This window comes from Spinacia oleracea, chromosome 4 (genome assembly GCF_020520425.1).
Source record: "Spinacia oleracea cultivar Varoflay chromosome 4, BTI_SOV_V1, whole genome shotgun sequence".
Classification (NCBI taxonomy): Eukaryota; Viridiplantae; Streptophyta; class Magnoliopsida; order Caryophyllales; family Amaranthaceae; genus Spinacia; species Spinacia oleracea.
Window position 1 is genome coordinate 40,771,556 of NC_079490.1, and position 12,562 is coordinate 40,784,117.

Consider the following 12,562-nt stretch of genomic DNA (forward strand, 5'->3'; position numbering starts at 1 on the left):
CAAGAGGTCAAGGTATACTTAGTTCTTTTCCAGCTCTTTCATTTTAATATATTAGCCCCCAGTTGCTATTATGTCTTCCCATTAACGATGTTTTTAGATTTCGATCTTAGATGCCCGCGTCATATGTCGAATTAGGGTGAGCCTTGGTTAAGTGCCAAGTCCTATTGACAATGTCTGATTTTTTTCAAAAGGGATTAGCAAGCATTCGAATCACCATGAATGGGTGCCCTGTGTTCGAAGGAACGATGGGGCGATGTCGTAGAATAATCCTTTTTATTGCAAGCTTACTGCCTTTACTACTTGTTGGCGATCATGACTGTGTCTAGTGGTGAAAGAAGGTCTTTAAGCGAACGACCATGTCTAGTGGTAAAAGAAGGTCTTTAAGTGAGTTAGTTCACTTTAGGCCAAGTCGAGTACTTTAGAGGTCATGGAAGTTTGCGCTAGCCCCCATTCAATTGAGGCAAAGCGATCTTTTGAGTCTTGGCTAAGTGCCTAGGAGTGTGAGTGCTCCTTCTGGCAAGGGTACATGCCCTTATTATTTTTCGATGTGTGCTCGTTTTGGCATCTTGATGACTTGGATTCTTTCTTTGACTTAAATTTTTCTTTCGACTTGGGTTGCAAGTAATTAAATTTCAATAAGGGACTCTATTTATTATTCTTGTTATTCTATAGGCTCTAACATTTTTGCAAATTGGTTGGACCGAATCATTGATTGCCTACGTATCCGCCTTAAATAGATTTAATTTGGAATCAGGTCTTGCGTAGTTCTTAGCCATAAAATGGTTTCTTAGAATGCCGAATTCGATAAGTATGTTCTGAGATGGAAACATATTATTTGAAACGGTAGAATAAGTGAGGTTTATTATTATTTTAATCTGCTGCTTTGCCGTAAGCAAAAAATTTGTTTTGTATTTTTTTTGAGTACATGTATTTTTTGGTGGTACGTATATCTGAATACGTGTTGTACCCCCAAAGTGTTCGTTATTGTTCCGTGTATGTGCGGATAAAATGACGAACACTTCTGGACAAAATTTGGCGAGCAGAGAGATTCAGCGCCCAGGCTGGGGCGTTAAAGATTTCGGCGCCCAGCTGTGGGCGCTAAAAATGATTTCTGGGCGGATTTTTTTTGGTGGGTTAAATGCTTTTTTTTTCTTTTTAGACGAACTTTTAAAGGCGCTTTGCAAAGTTTGCTTTTTTATTATTTATTATTTTTTTTTACTTTTCATTTGTCTTTTTTTTTTATTCGTGACTCAAGACGGTTTGATAGGATAATTTGTATTGGTCAAGCATGAGGATTACATCAACCAAGGCCAATGAAATAGCATAGGGACGGCTCAAGGATGTATCAACAGGATGTATTCAAACAAGTTATATGGTCATTATACTAATGGTGATGTAAGAGCAGGTTTTGGAAATAATGGGTATTACGCACGTGTCAATGGTCGTACGTGGTTTGCAGTTGACAACAAGTTCAAGAATAAGAGTCGAGGTAACGGTTTTATGGCAATGAGAACATGGATGGGTTAAATGAGCTGAACGGGGGCCCCAGAGCGAAGGAGTCTAAGAACATAAGGATTGGAAAGGGTAGACATCGTAGAATTTTATGATTTGGATTGGTTGACTCAATTCTTTTCCTTCGTTTACTTGGGTAAATTTCGCACTTTGGGAGGTACGGGCTAAGTATTTCATGGCTCGCTCTTTTCGCTCTCCCTTTTCTCTTTCTTTTTAAGTATTTCATGGCTTGTTCTTTTTCGCTCTCCCTTTTCTCTTTCTATTTTTTCTTTTTGCTTGGGATTTCTCCCCAACATAAATCCTTAAATTTTTTTTTATTTGGGCTAAGAGGTAGATTGTTGTGGTCTTTGAGTCACGAGGCGAGATTGAGTGAGCCTCGTTTGGTAGGCCTATAGTGGACCTTTAATTTTAGTGGGCCTAGGGTGGACCTTTAATTTTAGCAGGCCTAGGGTGGACCTTTAAATTGTCTTACTTTGCAAGCGTATTTAGTCGTTTCTTAAAATGTGCAAATAGCGTAGATTCAAAATGTTGCTACTACCTTATTGAAATTTAAAAAAAGAATTACATCGAAAAATAATTTTTTTTTGCTTCTTTTCAGATTCCAATTTCTGGGATTTAATTGGAAGTTGTGATTTAGACTCGAACTTTCATTAATCTTTCTGATTATAACCCGTGTAGGAATATAGGGAGGTGGCCTAGACTCAAGATAATGACGTGGCATAAGCCTATAATACTTGACCAAGCGACTCTCAGACTTAGGCTAATTGGACCATAACTTTCGTTGGTTGACACTTTAGATTTTAACCCTTGGGTGTTCATTTGTCATGCGCCATTTTGCTTAATGTTGGTAAGGTAGTTAGTTGGGGAGATCGAATTTTTATTTTTGCAAGACTAGAATCATTAGTGCGGCTTCCCTCTTAGTGTGTATTGCTTTACCCCAATGGTAGCCTTATGGTATGCCGATTTGGGTATTTTCATGGTTCGTCATGTTGCATTCATGGAAAATCTTTTAGTCCGTACTTAGGAATACTTCAAGGGGCGAGTGGCTCGAGAGGACTATGATAGTCGTGACCCAATGTGATCATAAGCCTTGAGGCCATTAATTTTTGCTAATGGTATTGACACCTTAGGTTCACTTTGGGGGTTGTGCGACTATGGGGGAATGATTTCCAGAATGTGACTGTTTCCATTTTGCAAATACTATAATATATTCTTTTTATTGGTGAGAGAGAGTATTGAGGCCGTGGATTCTTAGCAAGGGATGACAATTACATATGGGTGCTCATTGATTTAAATGTTAGGAAGGGAGACTCAATATGGTTTAACCTTTTAACTTGCAGAACGACCACAAGCATTGGGACCGATTCTATGGATAAGACAACTAAGACTTAGGATTTAGATTGTACTTTGGCATGGCCTAGTCTAGACTCGGAATTTTTTTTTTCGAACATTATTTTTTTCTTGAAGACTCTATTTGAACATTATTTTTTTTGAATACTTTGCCCATGTGACATTCAAGGTTATTTCAATTAGCGTGCTCGATTTTGGAGCCGAACATTGTCGTCATAGGAGGCCTAACAACGACACAAAGAGTTATTTTAATATTTACAAGTCGCTTTTAGAATCGAGTGCCTTTTCATACGCCCTCGCAACAATTTTTTTTTTTTTTTACGAAAAGTTTTTCTTTTGCTACGTATTTTTTATGCGCGGGCACCGAGGCTGCTGTGCCTGACCAAAAGGCCAGGCAGCAACTTCAGCGCCCAGCGTAGGGCGTGAGAAATTATGGCGCCCAGCCAGGGGCGTTGAAAATGGGTCCCTGGCTGGTTTTCGTTTTCTGTTTACGTATAATTTTGTTTATGCGACTTCGATTTTGCGTGCTTGCCCAATAACGTCCTTTACGCGTTGTGCAGCGTTTGTGGGATTCGTTACAGGCCATCCCGAGCGTCGCTTATTTTTGTGGCGATCGTTCGGGTTTGCGGAACACGTATTTTGGTATAACTCTTTGACCAATTGGTTTATGAATGTTTGGGCAATTTTTAAAGGTCGTTGGTTTTCTAGGATGGTTTGTCACACACAATCACATAATTCGCTACACATAACTAACATTACAACATGAAGCAAAATTATATGTCACGTAGTTTATGATAGGCTTCTATGGGTAATATTTGAGCCGGCTTGGTACCTCTTCTATCGTCGATCCAACACATGCCCCGGTCGAGGTAGTGCATTCACGAGCGAATTTCGTCCCAAGAGGCCAATCACGATGTAAGCCAAGGGGGCATGCACCAATGAGAGGGACCTAGTGGGCGAGCGATTGGGTTTGGGACAGGTGTACTACTAGCGAAAGTGCCGAGTGGACAACATTCGAAGCGTATGCACCCCCCGAGTGGCGATGGGTATCCTTATTCCCAACTCCTGAGATGAAACATGCCAAGGGAGCCAAGATTCGTTATGCGGTTCTGACCGTTCACATTAATATGCTGATTTTCAGGTCGTCCGAACTTGATAGGGAAATAAACGTGGGGTAGGATCGTTTCACCCTTCGGCTATTTTGATTACCTACGAGCACGAGTATTTCATTAACATTCCCAGTGGAGTCGCCACTGTGAGGGGGTCGAAAAAGCACGAGGCTAATGCGTGACCTTGTCCCTCGTGGGTGTGACGTTTCTTTTTGTCAAATCAAGTGTAATTGGATTTCCTGTGAGTTTACACCCAATTGACTAGTAATATAGGAGTCGCCATTTAGTTTTTAACGACAATGAGAAAAACTGACAAAACCCGGTTATCGTGACATAAAGGGAGTGCAATTATGTTTGACCACGACGGCCGTAGGTTCCCTTGTGATCCCTGGTGTGGGGATCTCTCAACATACACCCGCAAGGTAGAGATTGAGGGTTCGGGGGACTGTAACTACCGAGAGGAGTACTTGCTCTTCGATAACTCCAGAGGCAGGATATCCTTACTAGCTCAGCATAAATAATTGAAGGGACATGCGTTAACTATTAAACTAATCTGAGTTGATTTTAACAATATGCAACATATAGTACTAGATCGAGCGCGATTATCTGATTTAGATTGTATTAAGGGACCTAGCATGATAATCTCATTTCCCAAAAATATCATATTTATTAGGCGTGATAGAACAATCAGATTTAGTTAGTTTAACAGTTCATAAAAAGGGCGAGGAAAGCAATTAAATCATAGAAAAGGGACACATTACGACGCACCCTTGAGAGGTGCGTCACGGTTCTCAGAAAACTAACCACTTTGACTTTGCTATTTCTCCTTTTATTTAACGAATCTCAAGTTATGGGACAGGATACGTTCTGTTCGATTTATGGATCGATTGCGACAGAACGCGTGATCAGTTTTCCAGCGTGAGGCTTAGGCTTAAGGGTTTAGAGTCAATACTCAGAATAATAATTGTGTTGTGTTTTTCACGTCGAACTTGGGCTATATTTATAGAAAAGAGTTCGTGGAAAGATAGAATTGTAGAGCTCTAATCAAGAGAAATTAGGAAAGAATACGTCCCAGGTAATTTCAGCGCCCAGGCCTGGGCGCCGAAGATTTCGGCGCCCAAAGCCAAGCGTTGAAAATAGGATCTGGGCTGTTTTCTTAGTCAGATTCAGATTCCTAGAATCCTGAGTGTTTGAGACTTAATCGAGTCTTTTAGTGCGTATTAACCTTGTGACGGGATGCGTCTGGGCCCGTTACGAACTCTACGCTCGTTAGGATTTTAATTAATACATGACTCTTATTTTCGAATCATATTAGGAATAGGATTTTCTCATAATCTCTATCTCATTTAGGATTTATGTTGGAGTGCAACACCTAATTCTGACAGGTTTCTATCTTTTATGACTTGCCACTTTTAACAACTACCCATTACGGCAGTTACTATTTTTAGCAGGTTTCCATAAATAGCAGGTTTCTATAAATAGCAGGTTTCGGGTGAAATGAAAAGGGGAATTGAGATTCGTTATTTTATAGGAGATGCGTTGTCAAGTGGAGATTTATGCTTTCATCATCGAACCTTCCCTTTCGGGAATGGGGACAAAAGTAGGTGTCTACAAGTAGTGATCAAGCTATAGGGAGATAGATAAAAGGGAAGAGTGGAGATAAGGATAAATATGCAAGGGAGGGAGGAGAGCTGAAAGGGGTTTCTCATAATATTTAGGTACAAGGGCAGCTGTTGATGCATCAGGTTGCTATTCTCTGTTGGATTACTATTTTACTTAATATAGTTTGTTGAAGTAATATTCTGAAATTAACTAATAGTTTTAGTGTTGAAATAAAAAGTACAAGTAATGCTTGAAGGACTTCAGTCCTTCTTGAAACAATGAATTATAATTTGGCCCTATAAAGTGGGGTGGGAGAAAGTAAAAAATATGAATTGACATAACTGGAATAAAATAAAACTATAAAGGGGGTAGAATTTAGAAAAAAAGATGAAATTATAATACTTAAATATATTATTACTTTATTATATTTTAGTATTATAATTAGATGTGTCGCGATTTAAGTGCATCTCGGATGATTCTTGCAGGTTATGAACACAACATAGATGAAGTAAATATTTTTTTAATGAATTCATTATATTGTTATATTATTGGTTGTCTTTCCAAATTTGTAATGTCTATCCTCTGAAGGGGTTGATGCATGACCTTACAAAGTAATGTTGTGTTTTTCCTTTCTTATGTAGAAGTTTTTTTTTACCTGTTTGTTTCTTGATTTCTCAGGTTGTCCAGAGTTTGCTGGTCTGCCTTGATAGTCCTGAACTTCCTTTCTTACAATGGCAAGAATGCTTCTCTATGAAAACCAGGCTTTCCAAAGAGCTTAGGAATGAAGTATGTTTATGCATAATACCTTTTTAGTCACACTTGTAAAACAAATGCAGCCTGTGTCTGTCAATTTTTTCTTTTCTGGTGTCTATTACTGAAATTATATTTGCTTGTTCTGTTTCCTTGGACTTTTCAGTTGGAATCGAAATATAAAGATTTTGAAGGAATTACCTATATAATTGAATTTCCTGCTAAGTTGTTGAAAAGTGTTCTTGAGGTCAGCCCCTCACTTTGCTACCCTTCTGTAAATTTTCATTCTCTAAGAATTTGTCGAATCAGTAATATATTTTTTATTCTTCAAAGGCACATTTGAGCTCATACCCTGAAAAAGAGAGAGGTGCTCAAAAACGGCTTATTGAGCCTCTAATGAGTATTGTAAAGTCTTATGAAGACGGAAGAGAGAGTCATGCTCGTGTTATTGTTCAGTCTCAGTTTGAGAATATTTATCAGTTTGATTTTATTATTGTTTATGAATTTTAAGACATTTGGTACAGAAATGTGCTTTCAGGGACTTGTGTACTGGAAAAGGCATCGATTCCACTGGCGCCCGAATCAGGTTAGATTCTGTGATTATCGTTAAGTTATTACCTCTTCTTTACGTTGTTTCCTTGAATTTTATTACTTGCATTTACATTTGGAGATGAATTTATTTTCTATCAAATAGATGATGCAATCAGCAGAACAACGTGTGGAGCAACTAATCAAAAAACCAATTTCACATATTGGTGAAAATGCATTCAGAGAATGATCCTTCAAGGTAAATCCCTAATTTTGTTGAATTCTAGCTCAAAAGTTGTCTTCCATTTTGAGTAAGGTTTCAGCTTGTGTTATGGGGGGATAAGGCAGTTTTTACCTATTATGCTAAGTTGGATATAAGGAGCTCAAGGAGTTTGGTTCGGAGGGAGACAAGAAAGGCTTGACTATTGAGGAGAGGTCTTATTTGAATGAGGTTGTGGTTTCTTTGATATTATCTAGTAGTGACGAAAGAGCTAATGCTATTGATCATTTGAATAGGATCGGTTTCAAGGTCTTTGGCGAATTCAGTTGTTGATTGACCATGCTTGTTGTTGGGTTATGTATGCAACTTCTAAAGTTAGATTATTTTTAGTTTTATTGTTGTACTGTTGTACAAAGAATCATTTGTCTATTTCGTTGAGTGCTTTGTAACCCAGTTGCATTTTGGTGCTTTAAGTGTGTGTGAGAATGACTTATACTTTAGCAAATAACCATCATGATCGAATTAATGGCTCATGCACAACTTTTAGTCTACTACTTAAAGCATGGAATACAGTAGCATACTAATTGTTATTACTAGATAATTAATTACAATGCCTTTTTATTTCAGTGAAGAGGCAATCGCAACCAGCCAACCGCAAAGGAGATGCTTCATACTAAACATGTCTTGGTCGAGGTAGGGCCGACAACATCCCTCTCCAAGAGAAATTCTCTCCAATGGTGTCTTAATCAAGTGACCTCATAACAGCCGGCGTTATAGGGTAATGTAGAGGAGGCTTTGAAGGTTGCGGCCAAAGAGTAAACGCTTTTAGAAAGGCCTCCCTTTTTTATATGTGCAATCTCTGATATAATCAATATTATGTAGGTGTGCAAGATCCATTAGAATCAATATTATGTTTTGTGAAAGCTAATTAGTACCGAAATCATATACTATGTACCCCTTTTGCAAGAAACCATTATTTATGTTGCATGACTTCGGTACTTAAAACTAACATATGTTGTGGGTTAATTTTAGAGGAACAAGAAAAACATGTGATTTTATGTCCTTAAGAAATACCCATTGCACTTTTTGGATCCCTTATATATTAGAGATTTCTACTCAACCTACATTAATTAATGAGTCGTGTTTCTTATCATCATTTATATTCATGTTTTCAACTATTTTTATAGTCATATGTTAGGCTCGTGATTTTCATAAAATTTTCGCATATAGTTTTCATAACTAGTTGTTTAAAAACTTTGCTTTTCAAACACAACTTTCTACCTTACCTTTGAACGCTACTATTTTTAACGTTTGATAAAAGCTACTCAACCTAACTGTTATCACCTTACCAAACACATAAAATTGAACAAGTAGAGTTTTGAGTAAGTCAAAACGCTACCGTCTAACACACACTTAATAGATTTAACTAGGTTTAAGCCTGTATAACACACAAGTTTGTATTAGCATATTGTATAAAATTATATGTGAGTATAAGGCTCTGTTCTATTTGACTTCAACTTATTTTTTTTGAACTTATATTATCTGAACTTATAAGAACTTAACTGAAATTATCTGAACTCATCTGACTTATTTCATCTGAAAAAAATTACTTTGCTGAAATAAACTTATTTGTTTGTGAAAATTTCTCCAAAAAAAACTTATTTTTTCTGAACTTATATTATCTTAACTTACATGGAGGGAATATAAATTTCCTCATAAACACTTGTGTCTTTTTATTGTTGTTTTTGCTATTTGTTGTACGTTGTATCTTAGGGTTTGTTCCTAATCGTTCCTGGCACGCGTGTTGGTTTACCCATGGATGATTTCGGGAACAAGTACAAGGTAGAACCTTTTAACGGGAAGACGAATTTCTCATTGTGGTAAAGTACAATTAAGCATATTATTATAAATCAAGGTATTCACAAGACTTTGGAAGGTAAGAAACTTGATTCGGTGGACAAGGACAAGTGAGAGGATAAAACAACGGGCTACGTACTAGTATGATCAGATTGGATCTTGCACCAAAGATCAAGTACAACATCTTATAGGATAATAATCCAAAACAATTATGGGACAAATTGATTAAGATGTACGCATCTAAGTCATTGGCCAACAAGTTATTCTTGAAGAAGGACCTTTATTCACTCGAGATGGAGGAAGATTGTGTGCTCCCACTAGTCGTTTATCATGGGAGCACACACAAGTGATACTATTTTTTCACTTGACTCAATACTATAACACTACACAATGTATATACAAGGGGTAAGTAAGGGGTCGAACTCTCGGGGATCAAGTGTTTTCTATACTAGCGAGGGACATGTAATCACTAACACACTGTACTCTAAAACAACAGTCAATAGTTGGGTTGTTTTCACAACTTGTCACTAATTGCACAAATGAGGTAAACAATGTAAAGGGATAGGACTAGGGAAGAAAGATTTCACCTATTATAGCTATAACAAGTAAAGGTCTTTCTACTCTCCCCAAGCATGAACAATTTAAGAATTACAAGTTAGTCTAGGGAGCATTGTACACTACTACAAACCATTCCCACCCGACGGTCACATTGTGGTTCAACAGTGTAGCGTTGTATTTTCGATTTTCAACCTAGGTTCCCAGTGATCACGGTGACAACTAGGTAAAAAGAATTGAGGCTCAACACCCACTATAGTCACGCTCCTAGGGTCGACACAAAGAACGTCCGTTTTTCCATGTCAAAGGGAGCATTTCAGTGTCAAAAACTCCGTGCTCAATGCCTATCTAGCAGAACAACTATAGCACATGAATCTCCCTTTTCCTCGGGGTTTGAAAAAATGAAACAAACAAGAAAGAACAAACATGATCATACACCCATCTCAAGTAAGTACTTAATCCCACAACAACTAGCAAAGCCCAACAAACACCAAAGTTATATACAAAGAGAGAGAGAGAAAGAGAGAGAGAGAGAGAGAGAGAGAGAGAGAGAGAGAGAGAGAGAGAGAGAGAGAGAGAGAGAGAGAGAAATCATGTCATAACTCTACTAGGGGTCACCCAACCCCTAGTACTAAGTAAACTGCTCACACATGGTAGCACTCATACCTAGTAGATCTAAGCATACCATACATGAAAATATGACTTTCTATTTTGCGTAAAGAAACTCAACCACAAATCATGCACTAAAAACTCAGAAATTGAAACTAAATCAAAGTAATAAAAGCTATATATAAAGAATCTAAGCATGAAAACTAAAATAATTACTTGGATAGATGGTGGAGATCTTGCTCCAAAATGTGCAAAAATTAAACACAATTAAGTTAACTAAACTAAACTAGAAAGCAATAAAGGTGGTGAGAGTGTGTCACTAAGAGAGAAAACTAAATGACTGAAAATAAACCTAAAGACACATTCCACACTTGCACGTGGACTTAAGGGTAGTCTTCTATTTATACTAGAGGGAACATATGCCAAAAAGTAGGGTTGCCATCATACGTTGCACAAGACTCTTCAGCACTGCATGACCTCGAGCTGGGTTTGGGCAGTAGGTGTTGCACGACCTGCGCCAAGATAGGTTGTGCACTAGAATCAGCACGACCAAAGTCAAATCGTTCACGCCTCATTCTTGGATGCTTCCCATGGTGTCTATCTTCCCAATGCAATGTAAGGCTTGCATCATCCGTGTATGGATATCATGCTCCTAACTTCCCTTCTTCTCTTCTTCACTTCATCCATTGTATAAACGTTGTGATTCTTCAAGTCCAAAGACTCCACTTGGTGGAATATTTCCACTCATACTTCTCTTCTCTTTGTGAGAGCCTTCTATGATAATGATGAGATGGGATGGCGAGGATTCCGCAAAGCTTGAACTCGAACCCCATTGGTGTTGTCAATCTCTCTTTTGGATTAGCGGGACATCCATACTCAGTGCATCTCTTTAGCTTGGCCTGAAAATAGAGAGAGAGGATCTCTCCATAGAAAACAAGCAAAGAAAGACAATAGAGTAGGAATAGCTCTAAATGCAACTATATGCAACTAAATTATCCTAATATGTACTCAAAATAGATCCTAATTGGATCCTAAAGTTGTGCTAATTACAAGCACATCAAAGACAACACACTAGAAGATATCTAAATAAGTTTAATGGCTTGATCACTGAATAAGCGAGTTTAGATGTGAAAAACGAGGAGGAGGACAAGGCAATTTTATTTTTAACATCACTCCCTAATAGGTATAACTCTTTGATAACTAGTTTACTTGTGGGGAAGACAACAATTGCTTTGGACGATATTGTGGTAGCGTTACTCGAGGATGAGAATTTCATAAAACAAGAGGGATCGTCATCAATCCACGGAGGATAGTAGCAATGCAATACAAGCCATAATACCAAGTGTTGGCAGTGGCGGACCCATAAATTTAACGATGGTAGGGCACCATCGACCCGTTTGAATATGTACTTCGAAAAACCAACTCAAAATTTTCAATAAAATTAAAATTCATAAACTTTAAATGAAAACTTAAAAACTATTACAATTGTTCTAGACGAGTTTTCATGTTTTGGTATCGTTCTACAATATCATTAATACTAATATTAAAAAAAAATTCTCAAGATAAGTGACCAAACAATCATTTAATAATTTATCTCCCATACTATTTCGCAACATATCTTTCACGTGATTCATTCTAGAAAATACTCTCTCACCACTTGAAGTCGCCAAGGGGAGAATCAATGCTAGCTTCAAAATAAAGTAGACTCTATCATGAGTGTCATTCTCCTCTGTATCCACAAGTTTAACGGAAATCTCACTAAGGTTCTTCACATTCTAAAATCGCTCATATCTACAAATATCAGTGATAAAATTCTCAAGTGAATGATCAAACATTATCATTTTAGAACTCATAAATTCACTAGGATATAATTTTCAAGTTGTACCAACTTCCCTTTGTACAAAGAAGCAAACATATTAGCAGGATTGAAAGCAGCCATACATACAAGTAGTTCCTTGCTTATATGTGGGAATCGATTTTCAATTTCTTGCAATTGTATATCAATGACACTTAGAAAACTTCATCTCGAAAATGATGACAAGGGGTTTATTACCTCGATACATCCTTCTCCCGAGAACATGAATTTTCCTCCTAATATATTCATACTTTATAGAGCTTTTACCCCCGTCCCGTATGCACTTTTGTTTTCAATTGAGCTCTTCGGAGCCATTTTTAATGCTAATGTGTGTTGTGTAGTATGTATAGTTCTAGGACCTCCTTTTGGTGGAAATTTTTCTTCCGAGACCCATTTTGGAAATGATTGATGTTGGATTTAGTGGGAGCTACACAAATCATCAAAAGGCAAAATCAGAAATATTGTTAGAATCAAAGATATTGCTAGAAATGAAAATGTGGATCGAATTGGAAATATAATCGGAAATAGAACTATTCCCGGAAACGAAAATATTGTCATAAATGGAAATATCATCGGAATCAGATTTATTGCCGGAAATGGAAATACTGTTTGAAT

The 12,562-nt window shown here is 37.5% G+C and overlaps 1 long non-coding RNA gene across 1 annotated transcript; it reads left to right on the forward strand.

The window, feature by feature from the left end:
- The first annotated feature begins 6,080 nt into the window (after positions 1–6,080).
- Positions 6,081–8,082, forward strand: LOC130459955 (uncharacterized). The gene is made up of 5 exons (XR_008919721.1): positions 6,081–6,359; positions 6,490–6,570; positions 6,848–6,909; positions 7,018–7,110; positions 7,699–8,082. It is a non-coding gene; the product is annotated as an uncharacterized lncRNA (long non-coding RNA).
- Positions 8,083–12,562: the final 4,480 nt, after the last annotated feature.